Source organism: Sceloporus occidentalis, unplaced genomic scaffold (genome assembly GCF_023333645.1).
Source record: "Sceloporus occidentalis isolate IW3139 unplaced genomic scaffold, rSceOcc1.0.p SCAF_1, whole genome shotgun sequence".
Lineage (NCBI taxonomy): Eukaryota > Metazoa > Chordata > Lepidosauria > Squamata > Phrynosomatidae > Sceloporus > Sceloporus occidentalis.
This window is the reverse complement of record NW_028316981.1, coordinates 237,018,274-237,035,047: the sequence shown is the minus strand read 5'-3', so window position 1 is coordinate 237,035,047 and position 16,774 is coordinate 237,018,274. Positions and strand designations below refer to the sequence as shown.

Here is a 16,774-nt window from a genome sequence, read left to right as displayed (position 1 = left end):
TTTATTCAGTAAATATTAGAAAAAATTTCCCCCAGTCTTCCACGGTAAACCCATTCTCAGAGTGGCGTTCAACCAATTAAATTCATAAAATCAAAATTAGAAAATAAACATATAAAATGCCAATAAAAACAAAGATAAACATAGCAGATTAACATAGCAAATCCCTTTGCATACTGATCAAGATTCAGATGGCTGTGTCCTTGAACAGCAGATGAAATCTGTTAAACCAAGGAATCTTTGGAGCTAGAGTGTCATACTTTCTACCTTGATAGCTAAATGCAGTAATTTCCAAGGCAACTTTTAAATAGTTTCTTTCGGTTGGTTCTGTGCTTATGTGTTTCATCTTCCTATCAGCTGCTCTCTTAATATGTAACTTCCTAGTATGGGGCAGCCTCCCCGCCACCACCATATTTTAGTTTTCATCTTAGTTTGTTGGGCTCATGCAAGCCATAGTTTGACAACTTCAATACAATGAAAGAGTATAGTTTGTCAATACCCAGATTACTAATTAAGCAAGTCATCCATGGGTCAAGAATTGGAGGATAATAGAGAACACATAAGCCTAGGGAATTGTGTAGACAATAACAAACTTTGAGTCTGCTAAAGTGCATTTGAATTAAATTAAAGTCTAACTCATATGTACATATTTGAATACTGAGATTGTTTTGCCAGTATGCTAGTTAGTAATTTGATTTCTTCAGATACAAACATGCAGTTTAAAAGCATGGAATACTTGGCTAATGACATGTTTCTTGATTATCTCCTCCTGGATTAAGTCCTCAAAACAATAACATCTATATAATAATCTAAACAATAACATATCTACCAGGTATTGAATCCAGTTGTGCATGGCAGCCCCACTGAATTCTTAGCGTTACTCTATCCTATGGCCGCTCCTGCTACCCTGTCTGCTTTGCCCCTTAGTTTCATCTTCGGAATTCACTTCTTTTATCTACTATTTTACTCTTACATCTGTTTAATTATTTAGTGAAAAAGCAGTGAGATACTGGATATGTTCCTTTTAAAATGGTCAGAAAGGTAGAACAATAGAAACTGTAGAGTTGGCATATGCCCCAAAGATCATCTGCCAATAATGCAGGAAATCCAAATCTAAAGCATTCCTAACAGAGAGCCACCCCACCTCTGTTTAAAAATCTCCAACAAAGGGGATGTGCCCATATTTTATACATTATAGTCTGGAGTTAAGCACTTTCCACCTGGATTACATTAAATAGAAGAGATATTGCTTAGAAAATCATAAGATGAAGTGCCTCAAGCATCTGTGCAGATTTTATTGAGATGAATAGAAGGTATCTGTCTATATTGCTTGGTTGATATACAGTCCACAGTATTTACCTGTTTCCCCCCAGAAACCATAACCACAAATGCTATTCCATTTCAAATAAAACACATACAATTCAAGTTGCTTGGGTAGCATTCTTTTATCTGTACAGCTCTATTATTCCCAAAAGAACAGTCTAACCCTGTTTTTATTCCCCTTCACAATGAAGTTAATCTTTGCACTGAAAGATTAGTGTGGTTATGACATTCTGTTAGTTAAATCTAGCCTTCCCACAGCTCTTACCACAAAAGGTGATCACTTCCAGCATTGTTAATTCTTAATAGAACCACCCAAGAATTATTAAGCCAAGAGTGTGATTTGAACCTCCCAGAGTCTCAATCTCCTTGATCACAGGTTAAAACCTACTGATAAATAACAAACAAAATTTCGCAAGGAGTTCCTGTAGTTGACCTGGCTCTGATCACCCTTTTGCTGCTTCAGAACCTAAACTGTAATTCTTGTTTCTTGTAAACCACATTTAGTAGATTAAGTGGATAACTAGTTCATTATCTTTTCCAACAGTAGTCTAAAAGATCTTCCCATATGTAACATTCATAAGAAAAATTCTCAGAAAGCACTGTGGGTTACTTGAGAAGTTTTTAGAAGCTACTTCAAGTTTCCCTAGCCTCTTGTGTCACATTTTTAAGGGCTGAATGGCGTGTAAAACAAATGTTGCTTACTTTGAACCTGTGCTGTAGCACACAGGTGATACTATCCAAAGCTGTGTGTGTGTGTATCCTTCTGAAAAAAGACTCGGATTTATTGGGGATGGTAGTGTGATTTCTCAGCCTAAGATGTCTCATCATAAAATAGTTTGTATTTCATCCCTCTCTTCTTGTGCAATTGTGCCAACATTCCTATGATTCCAAGATAGACATTTGTAAAATCTTGGGCCACTGATCTCTAAGCTGTTATATTTCTTCCATCATGTCAGTAGTGAGAGCTGCCTCTCATTTGAGAGAGATTCACCTGCTTTTTAACATCTTGCTTTTGCCCTCACCACCTGGAAGAGCTTTGTATCAGACGACAGCTATCAAAAGGCAAACAAATGAACTGAAATATCTTTTCAATGCCTGTACCTGTGATAGTGTTTCATGTGTCAACTTGAAATCAAGAGCACATTCAAGTGCTTTGAGAATCCCTGGAAGATGCTTTGTGACTGGACAAGCAGCAGCAGCATGAGCACTGCAATATGTGGCTGACTGGGAATAGAATGAGCAGTGTATCCTATTTGTTATAACTTTCCATCTCATAAGAGTAGTAACTACCATAAAAACAATGGAAGGTTTCAACACAGGCTGCAACAACATGAATGCCAACAAAATATAACCATTAGGAACCCCAATGAGAATGCACAGTAAGTTCATTTTGGAATATGATGAAGGCTTGGACACTTTTCATTTTTCCTGATGTATTAAGAGCTTTTAACAAGTTCTTGATCTCTACACTCTAGAGGTATTTTATGATGTTTCAAACTGACAGTTAGGATTTCAACTGCCTGTTCTCCTTTTTAGGTTCAAAGTTGATAAACCCAGGATTGTTTTTTTTTTTTTTCCTTTTAATGTTAAACGTACCACTGTCTTTGCTGCAAGAGATATGTTAGTGACTGGAGAAACTACTACTGCTGTAGCTCACATATTGCAGTAGATAACGTTAAGGGTGTTTCTAGCTTGTACAAGTCATAATAATTTTCTCTGTCACACTGATTCTTGGCAGAAAAAGTGTGGCTAAGTTCTGCTTACCCAGTCTGCACATATATTGATTTTCTGGTAGAGGATTTGAATACAGTTGTGTGAAGTAGACATAATTGCACTTATTTTTCATTTAATTATTCTAGCCACCCTCATTATACCCAAGTCAGCTAAACTCATAGGTTTTGGCTACGAGCCTCATAATAATTCTTACAGTATAGTATATTTGTAGATACACATATACAGTTTAGGGTTGCCAGATCTGCTGACTGAATTTTCAGGGAACTGCTATGCTTCTCTAGGTCTTCAGGAGGGGAGACAAATCTTAGGGAAAGCAGAAAAGGAGCAAGAAGTTTGATGTGGTATGTGAAGTGGCTTCAAAACTTGCATACCGATTTTCACTAATGCCCACTGTGCACCAGGACTGTCTAGTTAAGTGCAAAGATGTTTGTTGTGTCTGTTTTATTTACGCAGTGCCTGTGCGTACACACCCCAGAAGAGGAATAAAGAGAGGGAACTGGGGGGAGAGTTGATTAGTGCGTGCATGAGGGCTGACTATGCCATTTACCACAGGGCAGGGCATAGAATGCCAGTGTATGACTCATAAGCCTAGTTTTTGTGCAAACCCTTGTAGCAGCAGAGTAGGGCCTAAGAAAATATTCTCCATGGACATCCATTATGCCCAAAAGCAACGATGGCCCTGGGAAAACTTCAGACATGACATATGCATAGTAGGTAAGGCCATGTGGAATGCAAGCTTTAACAGAAATGGCAGCAACAAGCACTGCTGTTGGGCACCTTTATTTATTTATTTATTTATTTATTTATTTATTGTCTCCTAATCTTTTCCACGTGATTCTGGGCTTCTTATTACCTGGTTAGTTGGGTTTTATCCAGATTCTGCACCCAATTTCCACAATCAGCCAAGCTTGTTGTTGTTGTTGTTGTTAATATATGTCTAAGTGGACATTCATTCCTAGCTTTTGAATACCTAGTGGCAGCAGGTGACTACATACATTTAATAAATGAACCAAGAATACAGATTCAGATTAGAAGGCACTAAACCAGAGGTATGGGTTTTCTATAAAATGTAATACAAACACTGGAAAAGAGAAGCACAATAAACAATAATTCTTAAGTTTTGTTTTTTTAAAACCAAGTTTTTCAGGGAAACTTCTAAACAAAATGTCTCTCTCTATACAAAGAAGGGAATACCGCATATGTTCAGAGGCAAAGGTTCAGAAATTTAGAGCTGCTGGAATTACCATGCTATTTGTCCCAGAAACCCTGCTGATTAATTGGTCTAAGGTTCAGGTCTGTGTCAAGAGTCAGGGAAGCCTGACCCCTAAATATGCTTAGATCAGGGATGGATAAACTCAGGAGTCCAGGGGGCTCCCCCCCTCCTGCTTTCCTGGGACCCATAATGAGCTGCACCATCCCATCATAAGAACACTAGATGTGCCTATAAGCCCATTTGTGGATTTGCAAAACTTCTTTTAAACTTGGGTGGGAAAATTGTGTTGGGATGATTGCACTTTGTTCTAAAGCCAAGAGCCATTCAAAGCCTCTTGGAGTTCCATTCAGAAGAAAAGCAGGATATAAATCAAATAAATCATTAATTAAATATTTTTGTGGCAGTTCTCCTTTTTGCCCCAGGGGAAACAGTAGGAGTCAAGGCCTTCAAAAATGAATGTGAGAAGTTTCATGCGGTACAGTGGCATCTCCATCCTGTTATCACCCAGTGCAGGGGAATGCCGGGGCAAGTGGGGCGACCCAAAGGACATGCTTGGCCCCTCTTTTACTGTGCTGTTGCCAGCCTCCTCACGAGGAGACAACTGCTGCTGCTGCAAAAGTAGGAGGGATCACTTGGCCCTTCTCATTCCACAGCAGAAGGAAGATCTGACCAGGTGCCACCCCTCTTCTGGGGTGTTACTCGGTACAGGCCATATCCCTGCACCCCTTAGTGATGCCACCGCATGTGATTCCAACTCCCAACTTAGAAGAAGAGAGACTTTACTAGGGACTCAGTTCAGTATTGAAACAACACAACTACAGAATTTAAACTTGGCTCAAATTAAACCTATATGTTTTCTGGGAAAACTGTAGTGTGGGAGGAGGAAGAGATGCCTGTCCTCATTAGCAAATCCTTTACTCTTGTAAAAGACCTTGAGGTGGAGCAGAGGAGAGAAAAGATTAAGTATTGCTCTTTTACTCCAAAACATAAGTATGAAAAAACATGAAACATTATGAGAATCATTCATATGCAGTCTTCATATCCCAGCATTAGTGGACTTAGTACTTCATTTATTTATTTTTAGCTATCATGGTGATAGGTCAGTCTGTTACAAAAACAAACAAAACCCTGCTTGGGTAGTAGTGTATGTCTATGCCTTTGCAAAGCTATATTTACTTTATGTTTTTGTTCTGGTTTTTAAATCACTTTTCCCCCCAAATCCAAATGTCAGGACTGAATGCAGTAGAAAGACTTCCATTCATGAACCATTTGGATGGGAAATGGACGTGCACTAACAGTATCTTTACCTACAGTTAGCTGGCCCAGAAAGAATTCAGATCCACTCCCAATCCTTGCCTGCCCTCTTTCAGCAACATCACAAGCACTCTTCCCCATGACATCACAAAGTCCTACCTGGTGATGTCACAAGGGATCACCCCTTATCCTCAGGTTTTGATTCTGAAACCTCAAAGAATGGGATGCTGCTGGGAGACCTAGAGCCATTGTTGTTAGCCAAAAAGTGAGAGTTGAGGTAGCTTGAATATAATTCAGGTAGTCAGGGTGGTTAATTGAAAGTAAGCAAGCTCTGATCCTTGTAAACATATTATGTCATCCTTGTAAATACATTATGTCCAATTCACATGTCTGGGTCCATATCCTTCACTTGGGAATAAATATATGTGCAGAGAAGGGTAAACACATATGACCAGTCCATCTCTGCCATGTGGGGGGGAAGACAGGGATATTTGGGATGGCCAGACCACCTTGGTCATCCCTGTTGCTGCAGACCAAGCCCCTCTTTCCTATTAACTACATTGCATGAGGTTGACATTTTCAAAGTGTTTAAGTACCACATTAGAAAACAATGATTGACACCTCTTACAAAAAGCACATTGGAACTTCCATATGAAAAAGCACAAGAAGAACAAGAAAGGGGGTGATAAGAACAATCACTAATGCCTGTCATAAACTTCTAATTTCACCCGCACACCTTTCTTCATACAAATCTTGTGAAGCCTCTCATCTTTATTGTTGCCCTAGTTTCTCATTTTCAGCTTTACTCTGATATTCTCCTCTTGGGAAACTATGAGGCTTTCATTATAGCAGTAGTTGACATGAGAGTCATGTTATCCTTTTTACCATTTTCTGCTGCATTATCCTGTACATGCCCTGCATGAAAATAAACAGCCTATTCAGAGTTTTTCCGTGGCCTATGACCCATTTTTAAGTACACCATTTTATCGTCACTGAGTGCAACTGAAAACCTGCTGTTTAGCTATACATAATTGTTGTGCTTTTTACGTATAGTGAAAATTTTCAATATAAAAAATGCTGCCTAGGGGCACCCATTTTCTAGAAAAATTCTAGAAGTGTTATCAACGAACAGTTTGGATTTACTCTAAACATAATTTAGTGGCATTTTCTTAATTGTTGATACAACAGTATCTATGGATTGCTGCCTTTTGCCATAAACACATATATGTCTGTACATTGTGCATAATTCTCATGTATTTTATGTTTTCTTGCAGTGAAGCTCTCAAAGATTGGACATTTATATATATTCTTGTTGTGTGCCTTCAAGTCATTTCTGACTTACGGTGAACCTATCACAGGGTTTGTTTGGTAAGATTTGTTCAGAGGAGGTTTGCTTTTGCCTTCCTCTGAGACTGAGAGAGTGTGACTTGTTCAACGTCACTCAGTGGCTGTGCAGACTGCCCCCAAGGGGCAGCCTGCAGCCACCTCAGTTTTCCCCAGAACAGGGATGCAGCAACCACATGCTGCAGCTCTGATCTGACCTTTCCAGGGCACGAAAAGGAGCTGCAAAACATAGCTCCTTTTTGCGCCCTAGAACAGGCATGATAGCTGCAGTACCATGGCTTTCCAGTGTTCCTTCAGTGCTGCATCATGCAGACACAGCACCAGAGGAGCACTGTTACACGGTGCGCCATGTGGTGCAGCATGTGGTGTCACGTTGCCTAGGGGCAGACACTATGCCAACTCCATTCACAACCCGGCCTTTAAAGCTGGTCTGCACATGGCCTCAGTGAGTTTTCACGGCCATGCAGGAATTCAGACCTTAGTATCCAGGGTTGTCATCCAACACTCAAACCACTACACCTCTCTCTCTCTCTCTCTCTCTCTCTCTCACACACACACACACACACACACACACACACACACACACACAGAGAGAGAGAGAGAGAGAGATATAGATAGATTGGGCAGAAAACAAAAATAATGACCAATAATGGAGGATTCATTCTAGATAACGAAGAAATTTAAATAGTTAAAGGTTTTCCAAACCCTGGGTCAAACATTAATCAGAACGGAGACTTCTATCAAGAAATTGGAATATTAGCAATGAGAAGGGCAGCTATGAAAGAACTAAAGAGCAAAGATCCTAAAAAGCAAAGATATACAGCTGAACACTAAAGTTAGAATTGTCCAAGCCATTGTATTTCCCATTACCATGTATGGATATGGGAGCTGGACAATAAAGAAAGCCAGTAGAAATAAAATTGATTCATTTGAAATGTGGTGTTGGAGAAGAGTGCTGAAGATACCATGGAATGGATTGTCATAAAAAGACAAACAAAATCAAATCAAGCCTGAACATTCCCTGAAAGCCAAGATGACAAAACTGAGGTTGTTGTACTTTGGCCACATCATGAGAACGCATGACTCATTGGAAAAGACAGTGATGCTGGGGAAGGTAGAAAGAGAGGTAGAAAGAGAGGTAGACCCCATGCCAGATGAATGGACTCACTCAGCATACAGAACATGAGCAGAGAGGTAGAGGATATGGGAGCCTGGAGACATCTCATTCAGCTAACAACAACAAAGTGGAAACATCTTCTTTGAGTTGCAAATGGACATTACATTTCCTTGACTTTGAAAATCTCCCAGTAACCGCCTGGCCAAAGGGGGAAGTGCCAGCCTGCAGATAGTCCTCCTTACCATCTGAACTACAGTGGACCCTTGTTATACGCTGGGGTTTGGTTCCAAGATCCCCCGTGTATAACAAAATCCGTGTATGCTCAAGTCCCATTAACTATAATGACATAGCAAAATGGTGTCCCTAATAAAAAATGGAACATCAAGGTAAATTTATACTTTTTTGGAACATTTTCAAACCGTGTATGCTTGAATCCGTGTATAAAAAATCCGTGTATAAGAAGGGCCAACTGTAAGAAGATTATCACACCAGCGCTTAGCGCTGGTAAATCACTTCTCAAATGTTGAGGAAGCATGTGTGTGTGAAAGCCTGGCATGCTTCCTCAACGTCAGGGAATCGTCGGCTCCCTCTAGCATCACTGAATCATTCCAGGACAGGGGATTTCCTCTGAATGGAAATTTTGCATTCAGAGAAAATCCCCTCTCCCAAATGATTCATTGATGCTAGAGGGATCTGATGGTTCCCTGACATTGAGGAAGCGTGCCAGGCTTTCAAACACACATGCTTCCTCAATGTTTGAGAGACTATTTACTAGCACTTACTCTATGGTAAGTGCTGGTATGATAATCTTCTTAGACCAGAAACAGAAAATGCAGGCCTATGACTAACATCTTCATTTTTGCTCCTGTTTGCCTGATGAAGAAGCCAGTGTGACTTCGAAAGCTTGCAACATGTAATTGTGCATTTTGGTTGGCCCAATAAAGGTATCTTTAGCCTGATTTAAACGGGCCTTTGCACCGCCCCGTCACGTGCTAGGGGTTGGCCGAGATGCAGCGTCCATACCAGCCTCAGCCCTAGCACGTGATGGGGTATCAAAATGGCAGCGCCCTGTACACATGAGAGCAGCCATTTTGACGCGACGGACACATAGACATCCCGTTGCTCTGGCAACATCACAAGTGTGCCATTTGCGCACTCAGGTGTCGCAAGCGCAACCAAAAAGAACCCGCTTTTTGCAGGTTCTTTTTCCGCCGCTGGGAAGCCTCACCGTTTGGCAGCTGAGGCTTCCTGCCGGCGGAAATGAAGGCGGCGGTAGACCGCCCTTTTGGGGCGGTCTGTATCCCGCCATTGTTTGGATGTTATTGGATTTGCCAATATGACTACCCCTAGATGTTTGTTTGTTTGTTTTTACAACAAAGTGTGTGTATGTATCACTGCACAATCTTTGAGAGCAACACTGGAAGAAAATATAAAATACATAACACAGAGACGGTACAGGTTCAGCAACATTTTGGACTATTTGAACACAGGAATTCAGTGCTCTTGCCAAAAATGAAGACCATGGAGTGGGTTTGTCTGTGTTGCATATGGCCCCTTTAAGAGGCAAGCCTCAAAGGGCTGAGTCTTAGCAAGCCATACTGGCTTTCATTTTGTGGCAAAGGAGAAGAGAGGCAGTTGAACCTTCCTGCATCGTCTTCCCAGAAAGCAGGACAAGTTTGGGCTTCTTTCAGTTAAGTAGCGAAGCTTCTTTCAAGTTAGACAATGCTCTGTGTTCTAGGAGAGTTTAAGATCTAACTGTAATGTGGAGATGTCATCAGCAATTTTGTCTTCCATGTTCAAAAGTATGTGGTGTGTCGGATCAAGAGTTACACAAAGATTTGTCAAAACGGGTGCACTAATAACCACTGAGTTGCATGAAATGGTGGCTTTGTTCTAAGAGAAGAATTTTCCATTTGGGCGAAGCACCAGATCTCACCAATTCCACTTCCTCCAGGGCTTCTAATAAACTCTATTCTTATGGACTGGGGGATCATTTGGAAAATAATATTGTATGTGAGGTTGAGTGTTGGAATTAGTAGAAGGTGTCAGTGAGGGGAAAAGCAAGGCGGGGGGGCAGTTTAAACAAACAAACAAACAAAAAAGATGTTTTTTTATTTAAGACCTTTTTTTGCATTAATGTTTTAAAGGGAAAAAATTAATCCTGCATAGTATATGAATACTGTGAAACCTGATTTTTATGTATTAGAAAGCTTGATCAATCATGTTTTAATACTTTCTGATATTAACAATCCTTAGTTATTAGCCTTTGATATCATGTACATCTTTCAATAAAACAATTTTATTGCCCATTATTCTCATAAAATCTAAATATTTGTAGACTACATAGCAACACATGCAAAGTACTTCTAGAGTTGTTTTGATTGAATTCATGTTAACTGAAGGATTTGTTTTTGAATGGCATTTCTTGCACTATAAACAAAAGTAATTAAAAAGAAGCATCTGACACGGGATATGTGTCTAACAAAGAACAGTTGCCAATAAATTGTTAAATCTAAAATATTTAAATTCAGTCATTGTTGCAGGAAGAGGGCTGGAAAATAGTAATAATAGCCTGACATTTTAAAAATATGAATAATTAAAAAAATAGAAGTGTTTTTTAAAGTCATTTAACCTGGTTTAAACCGGCCAGCCCTGGGGGAAAAAGGGTGCTAAGACTTTTCTGCTAGCACCAGATCCTCACTGAAGGAAGTCCATTCCTACTATTTTCTAGGTTTGTGAATCCACAAAACATCATGCAGAAAGCAACTCTGTGTCTCATCTGTTCTTTTCTGACAGTTTTCCATTCTCCATCTCCAGTGCTTTGTGACCTAAGTTGCACTCAGATAGGCAACTCCTAATTTCCACTTCCCATGTGCTCTACAATAGTCCACCAAAAGTTTCAAGTTCTCACTTGCCTGATAATATATTTATTACATGTCAAGATTGTATTGAACGCTGCAAACTGCAAACCCTAGGACTTTTGATAGACACGATTGTTGATGGATTGTAAAATATATATTTTAGGTCATACAAATTCCCAATGGTTGCTGAACAAACACACTGCTTTCATTCTTTGGAGGTGAAAAAAAAATCTCATGTGTGTTCAGATTTTTCCAGTTTAGTACACTGTTTCTTTTGAAGGATTTGATTTCCCGAGTTGAACTTTCAGGGCTGAGAACACCTTATCACACTTTCACAAGACCTTCTTTTTGGAAATAATTAAAAAAAAAACCACCATAGCCTGTCAGGGCTTGTGCCAGTTAAATCCAAGCTCTCAGGGGATTTGTTTTTCTTTTGGCGTCAGATTAGATGTTCAAATGAAGCAGTGTTTTGGGGCTGGGAGCGAATGTCTGTAGAACTCTTAATGAGGCTAATCCCATGGCAGCACATTCCAAGTAGCTAATGGGCGCAAGTTCATTGCTTACTTTAACATCTCCTAGTCCCAAATGGAATGAATGACTGTTCTGGTGGTCAGTCATGAGTGCATTATTATTAGTAGAATGAGCAGCAGCAGTGAAAGGTGGACAGCCCAAGTTGACCAGAGGGAGCATTAGGCAGATTCACATGTGGATGCTCAGGTAAATAATAACAGTAACAGTAATTACTGATGGTGTTAGTTTAATGACTTATTTCAGGAAATGAATTTAAGAGCAAATTTGCAGGCAGGAATGATGCATGCATTTTTGTTAAATACTTCTGGAATAATACATAGAATAACAAAGAGCAAATATGAAGTGCATAATGATGTATGTATTTAATGTTAGTTTTTTGTTAAATACTGCTGGAATAACTGCATAAGACACTATCTTATTTATTTATTTTTATTGTATTTATTTCAAGGATTTATATCCTGCCTTTCTCCCACAGTGGGATTGAAGGTGGGTTACAATAATTTTTAAAAGACAGAACTAAAACACTGATTACAAAAGTTAAAAGATAGCTACATATTAGCCACATTAAAGCTTAGTTCATATAACACAACATTACTTATAGGATTTGCTCTTATCTAGTCTGAAGTATTTTATTATGTTAATACCATTAAGCCATAATGCTTTTGTTCTTATATCTTCATTCAACAGTAATTGACCATTTTAAATGAATATACATGGATTGTGTTTCATTGCAAGTAATCCTTATAACTTTCAACTGCCGATTCAGCCCATCACATGGGATACTTTGTCCTTCAGTGGATATGGAAATTATTAATTGGAATAATAAGTCACTAGTAATGTGTTTGAGGACAAAATGATAAGTGGTCTAAAATTTAAAAACTAGGAAGATAGTTGCCCAGTGTTAAAATCTGGCACTGAATTATATAACTGACATTCTAAAATACATTATTATAGCAATACATATTATGTCAGATTTTTCTAGTTTGTCATTTGCCATTCAGATGTAATTTAAGGAAGCACTGAACAATCAAATGTAGTTGTTAATATTGAACATTGATGCCATTATCTTTCATTCTTTGAACTGGTACCAAAAATATTTCTTAATTCCAAATGGTGAGTGTAAAAACAGTTGTTAGCTTCTTAGTTGGTTCTTAACAAGCCCCCCCCCCTCTCTCTCTCTCTCTCTCTCACACACACACACAAATTAAAAAAAGTTCCATCACATTTGTCATATTTTGAGGTACTAGGAGCGTCACGTTGGCCTCAGCTCTGTAAAATCAGCTCTGTAAGATCTTTATTAGATCTAACCAGCCATTTATTCTTACTACAGTGTTTCACATTTTACTTTTAAATTTACTTTTCCTAGTCCTACAAGTGAATTTATCTGAATTACATTTTATGGGCAGTTCTCCTAGAAGACCTAGAGGGCCAATTCACTACAGACAACTTTAAGCAATTTTTGTATATTTCCATAAAATCTCATAAGTGCACTCTAAAATGAATTTTAGGAGGGCCAGTCAATTTGGATTAAGAGAGCAACTCCTGAGTACCTAGGAAATTGTTTAGGCAGATATTCAAGGAAATTTAACTGATAAAAGCAACTGATAAAACATTCCACCCAACTAAATATTAAATTGAAAGAGTAAACAGAAGAAATTCAGTAAGGCAAGAGGAGTTCTACATCTCAAGAAATTATTTTAAAAAAAGAATCATGAACGATTTCCCCCTCCTAGTATTAATCCTTTCATAGGACTTCATAAACCCAAAGTGAACTAGCCATGCATTCTTTTGAAAGAATCCAAGATATCACAGTCACATGTGGTATGTACTCAACTGGACTTAAATTAGTCCTGAATAATGTACAATTAGGGTCCAAAACACACTGCAGCAATAATCTAATTTGAGGCTGCTTTAAAGGCTAAATGTCTCACAAAACTACGGTTCCCCAAATTCCGTAGCCCTGAGCCAGGGCAGTGAAAGTGGTCTCAAACTGGATTATTTCTGCAGTGTGTTTTGGACCTTAGTGATTTTTTCAAGAAGTTAGAGAGACAACCAAAAGTTTTGTCAACTACTATTTATTAGATGTAAGGTCTGTTTTTAAGTGGTATCAAATAATGTTATGTGATGTTTCTTGTTAAATATTCCCTGTAAGTGTGCAGTCCAGTGTATTCTCACTTTACTTTGGAATAAAAACCCATTGAGCTAAAATGAGTTGTTGTTTTTTCATAATGGGCTGAATTACATTTTTGAATGCTTCAGAACTTACATTACTTCATGAAACTTAATAAATTATTATATATCTAATTATTAACTAACATATGATAACAATATTTTCTGGGTGAAGAATATTGATATATGACCAAATCTGTTTTATAATATTACACATGGTTATTGTTATTGTGTGCCTTCTAGTCTGTTCCAACTTATGGCGACACTAAGGAAACCTGTCACAAGGTTTTCTTGGCACAATTTGTTCAGAGAGGGTTTGCCATTGCCTTCCTCTGAAGTTAAGGGAGTGTGACTTGCCCAGGGTCATCTAGTAGGTTTCCATGGTCAGGCAGGGATTTGAACCCTGATCTCCAGAGTCATAGTCCAACACTCAAACCACTACACCCTGCTGGCTCTCATTACATATTTTAGACATCCATTTTGAATACTTGTTAAACAGGCATACATCAAAAATTCAGAGTTTTCCTTTGTTTTTACCCAGTGCGTACAATGTAGACATGTGTTCCACTTTTGCAAGTTCACAATAGAATTTTTCTGAGAACTAAAAGAGAAACAAACTTATTTTCCTCTTTAATTCAGCCTTGCTTTTTGGTTTGCACTTCAACTTGCTGAAAATCAGTCAAATATGTCATTGTTACCTTTATTTAGTTTTCCAGTTACATGAATCAATGAATCAATCAAGGTCAAAATCCAGTGATAAAATTCAGAATCCAATATCAGCAGAAAAGAGAACACCCTCTCCAGTCCTCTATGGTGACAAAAAGAACCTCAAATAATTTCCAGAGGGTTTCACTGAACCCCACATCATGTTTTTGTGGTGCATTGGGGACACATTGCAGGTAAAAGGAGGTTGCCAATTCTTTCTGAAGTCACCAGATTCATCAGAACTACACCATTCAATCCTAAAAGAGGGAATCATTAAAACTATGATCTCAGTTCTAAAACTATTTTGATATCTCTTTTTTACAATTCTGCTGATATTTGACAAGAGCATTTATGAAAGCCTTATAAAAAATTCATACATAGCCTGAAGTATTTTCATGGAATAAATAGTGTTCCTTCAAGTCAAGGAAATGAGCGTTGGCGGTTAATTTAAAAAACACCAATGTTTTGGGCAATGACATAGACTGTTATAAAATGACAGGAAGAATAAAGGGGTGGCATGCTCTTTGATATATAAGTAATACTTAATTTCTCTAGCTATGTAGTGAGATTTTTTTAAAATGATACCCTATACACAGCTTTATTCAGAGGTGATGTCCCACTGTGTTCAGTGCGGCTTTCACTAGTATGCTTAAGACAACATTGTTTGTTAGCTTACCAGACACGCACAAACACACAAACACACAATTGCAAAATTTGTTGTTGTTGTTGTTTGCCTTTAAGCTGTTTCCAGTTTATGGCAATCCTATCACCAGATCTTTTTTGGCAAGATTTGTTCAGGGGGGGGTCCTCTGAGACTGAGTCTGACTTATCCAAGGTCAGCCTGTTCTTTCCATGGCTGAGGGAGTATTCAAACCCTGGTGTCCAGAATCATAATCCAGTGCTCAAGCCACTACACCATGCTGCCTCTCCCTTAAATTGTGCCAACTCTAATTGTAATAACATTGAATGCATACTGTTTTTCCTTTCTTTTCTTCTATTTTAGGCAATTTATTTTGCAATTTTAGCCACGGGGAGGTGGAGAATAGAAGAAATACACCTCTAATGACTATAGTAGAACTCCTGTTTGTGTTCTGGGTAATCTGAGAGAGGGCATTTGACTTTAAATTAGCCAGTTAGAAAACTAACACAGTTGTAGAAATTCTAAACATGGTATACTGAGTATTGTCTCAACCGGCCTCCAGTTGACTTGAACATCAATGCCTTTGTAATCAAGCACTCTATCCTTAATGTTTACTGTTTTTAGATTATGTCTTTATATAGTGAAAGGTTTATCCTAAATCAGCATAAACTATATTTTTGCTTGATTTTTATATTTGTTTGAATAACTCTTTCATACAGAATGAAAGGTAATAACTGGCTTCACCTACTAGCACATGATTCTGATAGACTGTTTACTTGAAATAGTTGGTATCAAAAAAGACACGCACAAACACACAATTGCAAATAATAATGTACAGTTGGTCCTCCATATTTGTAGGGGATCCACTCAGGACTCCCCAGCCCTGCAGATATGAAAATCTGTGCATGCTCAAGTCCATTAAAATTAATGGCAGCACTATGCATGCACGCTAGCACGGCCGCATGCACACATCACCATTAACCAAAAAGGGGACTTGCCATCTGTGGATGCTTAAATCCACGGGTGGCAAGTCTGCTGAAATACAATAATAATAATTGTAATAATGTGTTTGTGTGTGTGTCTTTCCTGATAACCAATTATTTAAAGCAAACAATCCATCAGAATCATGTGCTAGTGGGTGAAGTAAGTATGCCAACTGAACTTCATATTAGTGCTTTCCAAAGTCAATGTTTTGGAAAATGTTATTCATCTTAGACTGCTTCAATCCACGCAAGACAGCTAGAATAATAGTATAATCTTTAGATCTTGCAGTGCACATCCCTCCTTTCCTTTTTACTCAATTAGCAATGTCTATTTTACTGTAGGCTTTTCAAAAATATGTAAGTGCCTACTCTGTATAGACTGTTATCTACCATGGTGATTCTTACGTACTCTCCACTTGATAATAACACTATTGAGATATTTGCAATTGCATGTAAAGGTAGCAGCTGGTGCATTTTTATTTATTATTAGAACGGAATAGAATGCAAGGAGGGAAGGAGGCAAATTTTAACACCAAATGTTTGACTCAATAAGAACAGTCCTATTGAATCAATGGGAATTATGTAGGTGTTGATTAATTATACTCACTGGTTCAACAGGTCTACTCTAGTTTGGACTACCAATTGAATTTAGGCCATCACCCTGGACAAAGATGATAAATATCTTATCAGATTTTTCTTTCACACAAGTTTTTCTCAGACTTGCAGGTTGAAATTGTCACTGTGGAATCAATTTGTGTACAGATAACACAGACATATTCTTACTCTAGATTTGTTTAAAGAAAAAAATAGATGGGTGCAGTGGTTTAAAGAGGACTTCTATACCTTTTGAGAAAAACTGGCAAGAAATTCGGGTTGCCAAGCATAACATTATTTATTTATTTA

At 38.3% G+C, this 16,774-nt stretch overlaps 1 protein-coding gene across 1 annotated transcript in view; it reads left to right on the top strand.

Moving 5' to 3' along the window:
• Positions 1–16,774, top strand: part of TRPM3 (transient receptor potential cation channel subfamily M member 3) — a 455,537-nt gene that overhangs the window by 284,270 nt on the left and 154,493 nt on the right. The gene's annotated exons all lie outside the window — the stretch shown is intronic.